Source organism: Oxyura jamaicensis, unplaced genomic scaffold (assembly GCF_011077185.1).
Source record: "Oxyura jamaicensis isolate SHBP4307 breed ruddy duck unplaced genomic scaffold, BPBGC_Ojam_1.0 oxyUn_random_OJ69757, whole genome shotgun sequence".
NCBI classification, from domain to species: Eukaryota; Metazoa; Chordata; class Aves; order Anseriformes; family Anatidae; genus Oxyura; species Oxyura jamaicensis.
In genome coordinates, this window is record NW_023309565.1 from 1 (window position 1) to 11196 (window position 11196).

The 11196-nt window shown below is 43.4% G+C and overlaps 2 long non-coding RNA genes across 2 annotated transcripts; one reads left to right on the forward strand and one right to left on the reverse strand.

The window, feature by feature from the left end:
• Positions 1–236: 236 nt before the first annotated feature.
• LOC118159337 lies at positions 237–7208 on the forward strand. Its single transcript, XR_004747078.1, has 3 exons — positions 237–246; positions 5406–5408; positions 6933–7208. It is a non-coding gene; the product is annotated as an uncharacterized LOC118159337 (long non-coding RNA).
• Positions 4383–10418, reverse strand: LOC118159336. Its single transcript, XR_004747077.1, has 3 exons — positions 10404–10418; positions 8087–8091; positions 4383–4557 (listed from the first exon to the last, which is right to left on the reverse strand). It is a non-coding gene; the product is annotated as an uncharacterized LOC118159336 (long non-coding RNA).
• Positions 10419–11196: the final 778 nt, after the last annotated feature.

Consider the following 11196-nt stretch of genomic DNA (forward strand, 5'->3'; position numbering starts at 1 on the left):
TATGGCCCCCTGCTACCAAAACCTTGCCACGTAGACCCACTACAGTAATTTAACTGCATGTTTTAGAGATGATCAGAGCCATGATACACAAAGAAACCCAGAAAAACAAACTGGAGGCTTAGAATCCCCTAAAACAAAATGCTGTGTTTTCTAGCGAATTGTATTTTGAAAACACCTTGTTCAACTGACCTTCAATGGTCCCAAATTTGGGTGTATTCTCTGTTCTTTCCTGAGCTCTGGTATTTGGTAAGCAGACTAAATGGACAGGTAAAAATCTGTTCTGGTTTCGGCTAGGATAGAGTTAATTTTCCTCCTAAAAGCTGGTATAGTGCTGTGTTTGGGATTTAGGATGAGAAGAATGTTGATAACATGCTGATGTCTTAATTGCTGCAGAGTAATGCTTACACTAAGCCAAGGACTTTTCAGTTTCTCGCTCTGTCTTGCCAGTGGGCAAGCTGGAGGTGCATCAGGAGCTGGGAGGGGACAGACCCAGGACAGCTGACCCAAACTGGCCAAAGGGCTATTCCATACCATCTGATGTCATGCTGAACAATATATATGGGTCACTAGCCGGGGGGGGGGGTCAGCCACGGCTGCTCGGGGATAGACTTGGCATCGGTCAGTGGGTGGTGAGCAATTGCATTGTGCATCACTTGTTTCGTACACATTATTAGCAGTAATATTATTATTATTATATTTTATTTTAGGCTTCATTTTCCTGTTTCTCCAGAGAGGGAGGGGGGAGGGTGAGCGAACGGCTGTGTGGTGCTTAGCTGCCAGACGGGTTAAACCACAATAAAAGGACAGTCTGCTTTCACTGTTCACAGATGTATTACTTAATAGTTAGCCACAAAACACTTGTCTGCTTGCACCCAACTTATTAAACAAAGTCATCTGCATTGTTGATTTATCTTTCTTGTGTATTACATCCCCAATCTTTTGGGTCATCTATGAACTATTATTATTAATTTTGTGCAAACTTTGATGTCTTTTAAAACAAACATTAAATATCATGTGGCCAAAATCAGTCCTTAAAATAACATTAATATGCTCAGTCAGAATCCTCCATTTGCTGTTTTTTTTTTCAACTGTCAGTTAACCGATATTCTATTAATTAACAGGTCATATTGACTAAATTAGCAAGACATAAAAAGTGTCATGTAGTAGTAAGTCAAAATGCCTGGAAGAACTCTAAGAATTACATAAACACTATTATTATGTTAACACTACATGTTTTATCAAGTGTGTTATCTAATAAAACTGTGGTCAGATATATTTTTCATATAACCATATTGACCTACATTAGTTCTACTGATTTCCTTTAATAGCTTACTGATTGAACTGATATCAGTTATATATTTTTGCCTACATAGATGCTAGACTGATGACCAGTAATCAATCATCTGGATCATCCTATTTACCCTTTTTACTGACAGTACTCTTAAGTTTGTCAAGTCGTCTAGATTGTCTTTCCTGGTTTCAAATTTATTGAAAACATGGTTGAGATCCTCTGGGTAAAGATTAAGGGACAAGCAAATCAAGGGGATGTCATTGTGGGAGTCTACTACAGGCCACCCAGCCAGGATGACGACACAGATGAATTATTCTTTAAGGAACCAAGAGATACCTCTAGATCAGCTGCCCTTGTCCTTATGGAAGACTTCAACTTGCCAGATGATAACTGAGAATACCACACAGGTACACACAGGTACCACAACAGGTCCAAGAGATTCCTAAAGCATGTTGATGATAACTTCTTGGTACAGGTACTAAGGGAGCTGACTAGGAAAGGTACCCTCCTAGACCTGTTGCCTGTGAACAGAGAAGGTCTCATGGACGAAATGGTGATTGGTGTCCTTCTAGGCCATAGCAAACATGAAGTAGTTGAATTTAAAATATTTGGTGATAGGAGGAAAATTGCCAAACAAACTTCAACCCTGGATATAGGGAGAGCAGACTTCAGGCTGCTCAAGGAACTTGTTAGTAAGGTACCCTGGGAAACTGCTTTTGAAGACATTAGGGTCCATCACTTTTTAAGTGCCTGTACTGGGTTGGGCTGAGATAGAGTTAACTTTCCCTGCAGTGGCCCATATAGAGGGCACTTAATATACACCTACATTAATGACAAACATCACCTGCAGAGACTAGGAAGGAAACAAGACACTCCAATTAGGGTGGGAGGTCATGCAGGTTCCTTTCCAGCAGGAGACAACGAGGAAAGGCGAAGTACCTGTACTGGGTCTTGCTGGAACGGAGTTAGCTTTCCCTGCAGTGGCTCATATAGTGTTGTACTCTGCACTTGTAGCTAGAACAGCATTGGTATCACACCAGTGTTTTGTCTATTACTGAGCAATACTGGTACAGCATCAAGACTCTGTCCAAAGTCCCACAGAGCCAGTAGGCTGGGGGTGGGCAAGAAGTGGGGAGGGGACATGACCAGGGTAGCTGACCTAAACCAACCAAAGGGATATTCCATACCATATGGTGTCACACTCAGCAACAAAAGGTAGGAAAGGGCAGGGGGGGGATCTCGTTATGCAGATGTCTGTCCTCCCAAACAACCGCTACATGTGCTGAGGCCCTGCTTCCTAGGATATGGCCAAACATCACTTGTTGATGGGAAGTAAAGGATTTTTTTTTTCCTCTCTCTATGCTTCCACGTGGCCTTCGTATGTTTTTTTCCCTCTTCCTTTTCCCTTTAATTAAATTATCCTTATCTCAACCTGTGAGCGTTTTTTTTTCTTTCCAGAATACTTTCTTTTCTCTCTCTTATTCTAAGGAGGGTGAGTGAGAGAGGAGTTGTGGTAGAGTTTAGCTGCCCAGCAGGGTAAAACCAGCCCAGTGCTACCTCTTAAGAGCACGGGAACAGGCAATTCCAAAAGTCAAGTAAGCAGGGTATAAGGTTGGCTTAGCTGAGCAAAGATCTTCTAGAGCATAGGTGGAAAAAGAAAGTGTATGGCTGCTGGAAGCGAGGTCAAGAGATATGGGAGAACTACAGGGTGTAGTGAGTTTACGTGGCAAGGTTTTGGGGGGGGGGGGGGGGCCATACGGGTGGCTTCTGTGAGAAGAATCCAGAAGCTGCCCCATGTTAGATAAGGTCCCTGTCGCTGGCCAGAGCCAGGCCAATAAGTGATGATGTTTGTGCCTCTGTGAGAGCATATTTTAAAGAGGGAAATAAACAACAACAAGCTGCACAAAAGCAGCTGGGAGAGAGAGAGGAGTGAGAAACAGCCTTGCAGGCAAAGTGCTATAGACTGACCGTAACCCCCATTCCCCCGTGCTGCTCGGGAGGAGGAGGTGGAAGAGGGTGGATGGGAGAAGGTGTTTTTGGTTTCTTTCCTTTGTTTCTCATTTCTCTAGCTTGTTAGTAATAAGCAATAAATCTTAATGTCTTCCTACTCTGAGTCCGTTTTGCCCGTTACAATAATTGTTCAACAATCTCCCCATCCTTCTCTCAACCCTTGACCCCTTTACATTGAATTTTCTCCCCCTTTCCCTTTGAGGAGGGGGAGTGAGAGAGAGGCTCTAGTGGAGCTCAGCTGACCACCCTAATAAAACCATCACAGAGGAGATGCTCGCCTTTGTAGGGAGAAAATTGATGTAGCCAAAGATCAAATGGAGTTGAAGCTGGACAGTGCTGTGGGGGACAACAAAAAGAGTTTTTAAAGATATGTTAACAGCAAAAGGAGGACCAGAGATAACATTTGTGATAAATGATTGAGTCCCAAATAGGATTCTAATTAAAGTTTGTAATTTATTAAGCAAATAGAGGCAAGCAAACAGCGCTGGGTGCACCGGGAGTCTCTGCTCCACCAAGACGCACACCTATTACATTAGGTGGCTGATTTTTATGCTCCTAGACTAATACATATTCATCACTATTCCTAGAAAAGGCAGGGTTATTATAATTAGTTCCCGGAATCCAAACCTTCTCCAGATGCATGCATATCAGTCTCTGGTGGTCTTTCTGGGGGTCTCTTGTGCTGAAGGCTCATAGTCTTCCTCCCAGGCTTTGTCCTTCGGTCATCCTTCAACTCCCCCTTTCTCCTTATTTGGTGGATCTCTTTGCTGGTTATCAGAGGCTTGGGCAGCATCCCATGCAAAAGTCTGCAGTTTCCTAAAAAACGCTCCACATATTCCCAATACAACTATCCTGATTCTAGTAAGCCAACCACTACCCATAAAGTCCATCCATAATTTTCTTAAATTGATTTCATTTGAAGTTTTAACTTGGACATGTGCAATTTTCTTCATTTCTTTTTACAAGTTCATTCACAGCTTTTCCTTCATCATCAATATCTAAACAGCAATTACTAAGGTTAAATTTTCCACAGACTCCTCCTTCTTGTGCTAGCAAATAATCTAAAGCTAAGCGATTTTGATACAAAGCAGTTCTTATCTTGGTATTTTATTTTGCAATTAATCCGAGTGCATCTCCGGTTTTATTCACAACTATTTCTACTACAGCTTGCAACCTAATTATTCTATTAAGCATGAATATTGGGGTCCAATAGCCCCAGGATCTGTCTTCTGCCCACGTAGCTGGATCATAATAGGCTATGATTCTCTCAGGAGGCCATCGTTCACCTTGATTTGTTCCACCACAAACATAACAATTAGTTACGTTCAGTGATTTAGCAATATTTTCAGCTAGATTTACAAATAGATTTTTAGCAACTGTGGGGATATGATATTCCTGTTTCCATTTCATGATAGAATGAGTTGAATAACAGTCTATGTTGCACTGACTCTCTTGCCCTTTCCTTGATTTCAATTTTGATAATTACACACGGGTCTTGTCCTTTTCCATATATTTAAGTCTCATTTTTTTTGCACCCGGTTTCCAGTGTTCTAAATTATAAAGCGTTATATTGACAGGGCTACAAGTCCGGTCTGTACAACTGGGGGAAGCTTTTCCATTTTCAATCTTGGCTTCTAATCCCATTCCCTCACATTGCTGAGGCCATCCCCAACTGGGATCCGTACTCCAACAAGCACAACCCCAATTTGAGGGTCCACAGTAATTATAACTCCTGTCCCACAGATCATCACTTATCCAATCAGTGTAACACGTAGAAGCCACTGTTCCACCCTTTCTAGGACAAATGTACTTGGGCTGGTTACTATAATATCTTCTCCAACTCAGGCTTCCACAATCACTATATGGGTCTTCATCTATAATATCACAGGCATCAAAGGTTATCGACACTGACGTATTCAGGGTGGTTACAAATTCACTTGTTCCAATTAATTTGCCTACTTTCGAATCTGTCTTCATTTCTACCCAATATTGATAAGGGAGTTCTTTTGGATCATAACATACGGTCCTGTCACCTTCTCTGCATAGAACATACTGAGTCAGGTTAAAAATTCAGCTTCCTCTTTTCTGGCCTTTACAGTCATAGACAGTATGATACACCAATGTTTGGGAGCTCAACCATCTTCTTCTACTAGTTACTATACATTGACTGCAGTTGTTGGCCGTAGCTTGGGCCAAGAAACTCACCCCAAGTAGGACTAGAAGAGGTCCAGTAAGGGCCATAGTGCTCGGTGGTCACAGCCCGAAGGGGTTGCACCCGTTGGCAGACCTTCCCAGCCGCAGCACCAGTTCCCTATCCGGTCTTGCCCTCTTCCCTAATCTTAAAGGGGTGTACACTGCAGATAGCCTACTGTTATCTTCAGGGGATAATGCTTAACTGATCCCTGTTATTGACAAATCTTAATAGGTATCTATTCAAGAGTTTCTGTTTACTAATTTTACAGAAGTAATTACAATAAATTTGGAGTAATTGCAATAAAGGAGTAATTACAATAAAATTCCCACAGCAACTTAGCTTATGCTCTTTGATGAAGGCTTCTTCAAGTCCGTCTGATAGTTAGTTTAGTTTCTCCTGGTTCCGATGTTACTTTCCACTCTTCCACTGGACCTTTTACTCAGGACACGTGTCCATCGTGTCTCAGCAGTTCTCACAGCTGTTTCCTTGTTAAGAGATAACAGCTAATAGATAACAGTTAATAAATATCGGTAGTTTTCTTTTTAATAAAACAAGAAAGGGCCCTCTCCAGAGGGGAGATAAGCTTTCTTCTTTCCATGTTTTTATTAGAACCCTATCTCCTGGTTTTAACTGGTGAATTGCAAATCCTAAAGGTGGTGTCTGAGCCATCATCCCAGTTTCTCTTAGCTCTTTTAATCTTCTACCAGTGGTAATTATATATTTCTGGATACTACTGACTCATGGAAAACTGACTCCACAATCAGTAAGATTGTAAAGTAGGTATGTTTATTCAGCCCTGGGCAGCACCGGAGGTAGTCCCACCGAAGTCGTGCGCAACAATTTGCTCACGTGCATTCTCTTTTATCCCCTAAAATATTACATATGCATTAAGTTTCGCAACACACCTATACATATTCATTTCCTAGCTCCGCCTAGCCCCACTTTGTATGCTAATTATCTTATCAGTCTTTCTGTGCTTGTGTAGTATTCTCTAGTGGTCATCCGGGTGGTCGTCAGGTGGTCATCGGGATGAAGTAAGACACCTTCCTGTTTATCTTATCCTTTGTAAACAGTCCTCCTTATCTTTGAGCCCTTGCTCACAGTCCAAACAATAAGGTTAGGTTGATCATTAAAACTGGGGGCTCCTGCTGTAGTTACTTGCTGAACTAGGGCCTGGTCCTCCCATAGAACTAAGCTCCACTTATAAAGCTGATGGGGACTCTCCTCTCCAGTTGTTACACCTAGCTGCATTATTGGGAGTTCCATGACCTGTACAGGTAACATTAAACCTGAGAAGAACGGAGGGCTCTTACCTACACTACAGGTATCCCAGGGTTCTTGTCGAGTGCTTTGTCTTTTATCTTCGTTGCCTCCTAGAGATGGTGGGAGGTGTGGGGGAGCCACTGAGACAATTCGACTTTGGGCTCGCGTTTTAAGTGGCCCCGTGAGCTGATTCCAGAGGTGGTTCACCAACCTCACTCCCCACAGCATTACGTCTCTGCCTCCACCGTCTACTCTTTTGCTGAGAGCAATGGGGTTTGCCATCTTCTCGGCAGCAGTCGTATTCTTCAGGGGAACCTCCTTCATTCCTAGCTCACTTGATTTGTATGCCTTCCCCCCCCCCCCCCCAGCTCCCCACCTTATCTTGGCCGCTTTTGTCTGTGACCTGTTCGGAGGATCTCAGCCTTCGTTGGGCGGGGCTCGCTTCACGGCTTTCCCCTTTTTAATGCCAGTTGCACTTACCCCTGAGATGGGATACCTGTAGGAGCAACAAACCCTCCACTCTCTCTTACAGAACAAAAGAGGATTATGCGTGGTGGCTTCACTCATCAGTCTTCCTCCAGAAGGTAACCTTCAGGTTGTCAGGATTCCCAGTTGCCTCCCAATGAGAATCTTGAACAGGTTCTTTTATCCTGCTAGCATGAGTCCACCCTCGTTCTGCCGTTCGAACTGCAGTGTCTGTGGTAAGCAAAACAAGAAAGGGTCCCTCCCAACGAGAGGTCAGAGAGGACTCTTTCCAGACCTTAATTAATACTCTATTCCCTGGCTTAATCTTGTGTATGGCCATATCTAAGGGTGGTCTTTGTACTACTAACCTCTTCTTAATTAACTCCTGCTGTCGCTTCATGAGCTCAATAATATACTCCTGTAACACCTTTTCTTCTGCTCTCGGGTGTTCGACTGGTACTTCCAGGTCATAGGGCATTCCATACAACATTTCAAAAAGGGGGATTCCAGTATCGGTCCGAGGTTGCATCCTCAGATTTAATAAGGCCATTGGTAAGCACTTTACCCAGTTCATCTTAGTTTCAATCATCAATTTGGTCAAGTGTTTCTTAATTTCCCCATTCATTCTTTCCACCTTTCCTGAACTTTATGGATGCCACGGGGTATGATATTCCCATTTTGTCCCTAAGGGGTCCAAGGCTTCTTTGATAGCTTTAGAGGTAAAATGTGGTCCCCAGTCTGAGTCAATTACAGCTATGTTCCTGTATCTTGGCACAACGTTTTCTAATAATAATTTTTACTACTGTCCGCGCAGTGGCCCGAGCCACCGGGAAGGCTTCTACAAAGTGAGTGAGATGATCTACTAAAACTAAAAGGTATTTATACTTCCCAACCTTTGGAAGCTCTGTGAAATCAACCTGTATCTTCTCAATCGGTCTCTTTGCTAGCCCCCCTCCTCCTGGTACCTTTTCTCTGAGTTGTTGTTTATTAACCCTTTGGCACGTCAAGCATTCTCCTACAATCTTTTTAGCAATTTCATAAATCCCAATACACATATACTTAGTCCCAAAGTGGTCCACAAGCGCCTGTACTCCCCAGTGGGTCTGCCTGTGGAATTCTTTCATTATTCTCCACACCATGCCTTTAGGAATAACTTCCCTCCCATCGGGGAGTGCCCACCTCCCTTCCTTTTCAACGATTCCCATTTGTTGTAGTTTTTCTGCCTCTTGGGTGGTAAAGCTCTTGCTACCTCCTGCTGTTTCTCTGACCTGTTCTGCTTCTTTCATTACCAGTAGTGCAGCCTGTTTTGCTTCCTCATCAGCTAAATTGTTTCCCCTTATCTGGATAGAGGTACCCCTCTGGTGGCCTTTTACATGTACAACAGCAATCTGCTTAGGTTCTTTCAAAGCCTTCAGGGTTTGCCTTATCAGAGCCTCGTGTATTAGACCCTTCCCTTGAGAATTTATTAACCCCCGTTCTTCCCAGATTTTCCCAAAGGTGTGAACCACTCCAAATGCATATCTGGAGTCAGTAAATACAGTCCCCATCTTTCCTTTCAGCAGCTGTAAAGCCCTTAATACTGCATATAACTCACATGCCTGGGCTGACCAGGTCACGTCCAAGGGACCAGATTCTTTTACCTCCGAGGTGTTCCCATCTATTATGGTGTAACCTGATTTTTGTTTCCCGTTTATTACCCTTGATGATCCATCTACAAATAATATCTCCCCATTTGGTAATTCCTCTTCCTCCAAGTCTTCCCTTATTTTGGTCTGGGATTCGATTAATCGGACACAATCGTGTGTCAATTCTTCACTTGGTTCCCCATATAAAAATTGAGCTGGATTCTGTAAGCTAGTTGTTTGGAGTTCTAATTTGGGGGAATGTATTAATATACCTTCATACTTCAATAGTCTGGCATCAGTAATCCACTTATCTGCTTTCTGTTGTAACACCCCTCTTATGTTATGAGGTGTGTATACCTTTAATTCTCCCCCCAGGGTGACTTTTCCGGTTTCCTCGACTAAGGGGGCCGTCGTAGCTACTATAGCCTGTAAGCAGGTGGGCCAACCTCTACTAACTGGGTCCAACAATTTTGAAAAGTAACCTATGGGCTTCTTTCTTCCCGCCCATTCCTGGGTTAAAAATCTGAATGCTGTTCCCTCTTCTGTGTTTACGAACACATAGAAGGGTCTCCTAGTATCGGGTAGGCTTAGCACCGGGGCATTTACTAAGTCTGTTTTTAAATCTTCGAAGCATTGTTCGTCCGTCCGGCTCCATTTTATTAGCCCTTCCCCAATCAATTTCTGATATGGGAATTTTACTTTACTGCTATAGTTTTCAATCCATTGCCTACAATAACCAAGCAATCCCAGCAATTGCTTTACTTGTCTCTTACTCTTAGGTGCCCGTAGTGACAGGATGCCATTTACCCGTTCAGGGTCTAATTTCTTAGTCCCCTTACTTAGCCAATGTCCCAGGTATTTCACCTCTTCTTCAGTGAACTGTAATTTGGATTTGGATACTTTTAGTCCCTTCAAGCTTAAAAAGTTCAATAACCTAATACTTTCTTTCCTAACGGCTTCCTGACTCTCCCCTGCTAATAACAGGTCATCTACATACTGCACCAGAGTTACTTCTGGGTTTAGTTCATAAGTGCTTAATACCTGCTCCAGAGCTTGCCCGAACAAGTTCGGCGACTCCGTAAATCCCTGCAGAAGTATGGTCCACCTTAGTTGCTGTTTCCGATGGGTTTCGGGATCTTCCCATTCAAAGGCAAAATAATCCCTGCATTCTTCCTTCAAGGGACAAGCCCAAAAGGTGTCCTTCAAGTCTATAACACTGTACCATTTCAGTTCTGGGGAAAGCTGGCTCAACAAGGTATATGCATTGGTTACCACTGCGAATCTGGTAACCGTTCTCTTATTTGCCTCTCTTAGATCTTGGACTAAACGGTAAGAGCCATCTAACTTCTTGATGGGTAGTATAGGAGTGTTGTGGGGCGACATGCAGGGTTCCAATAACCCTTGTTTCAATAGTCTTTCAATTTCTGGCTGTAACCCCTTCCTACCCTCTTGTGACATTAGGAACTGTTTTACTCGAATGGGGATTTCAGGATTTCTAATGGTAATTTCAAAAGGGGTGATGTCCAATTTCCCCACTGACTCAGGAGTGTACCACACCTCAGGGTTGATTTTTGCCTCGTCTTCCACAGTGAGGGTACACAGCTTAACTGCAATTTCCTCATTTCTTACTTCTAAGTTGATTCCCAGCTCTACCATCAGATCCCTTCCTAATAGGTTATATTCTGCTTCAGGCACCAGTAAAAAGGATCCTACTATACGCTGAGATGGGGTCTCTATTTTTACTCCCTTTATTATCGGGACCTTAAAAGGTTCTCCTTTTGCTCCTATTACTTGCAATTTCTCCAGGGAAAACGAACACCCCCGGGGCACAGCCTGGACAGTAGATCTTTCTGCCCCTGAGTCCACAAGGACCTCCATTTCTTGGTGCTGGGGACCCAACTCTAATTTTATCAAGGGCTCCATTTCCTTAGAGGTCCCCAGCAAATAGAGCCCCTGACCCCCCTAATCTTCCTTAAACATCTGCTCATCCTGCATGCGCTTCCTGCAATTCCTCTTCTGTGGGAAAGGAATTCGCAGATGGCTTTGCCCTGCTTCCCACGTCCTTGTATTAGAGATAATGAGGAAACAAGCTAGAGACAAGTGCATGGAGAAGCTAGACCAATTATAAGTTGTTATCGGCGTATGCTGTAGTTAGTTGCCTATATATACTCTGTGAGAACCTGCAATAAAGGAGGACGATTATACTCGCATCGAGGTTGCATCGTTACTCCGGTCCGTTTTCCTTTCCAACAACATCTGGTAGCAGAGGATGGTTACGCACCAGACAGTCCAGCGCGACTAAGTCTCCGAGACTGCGGTAAGCAGCTAGAGGAGGAGGGATTGGGAAA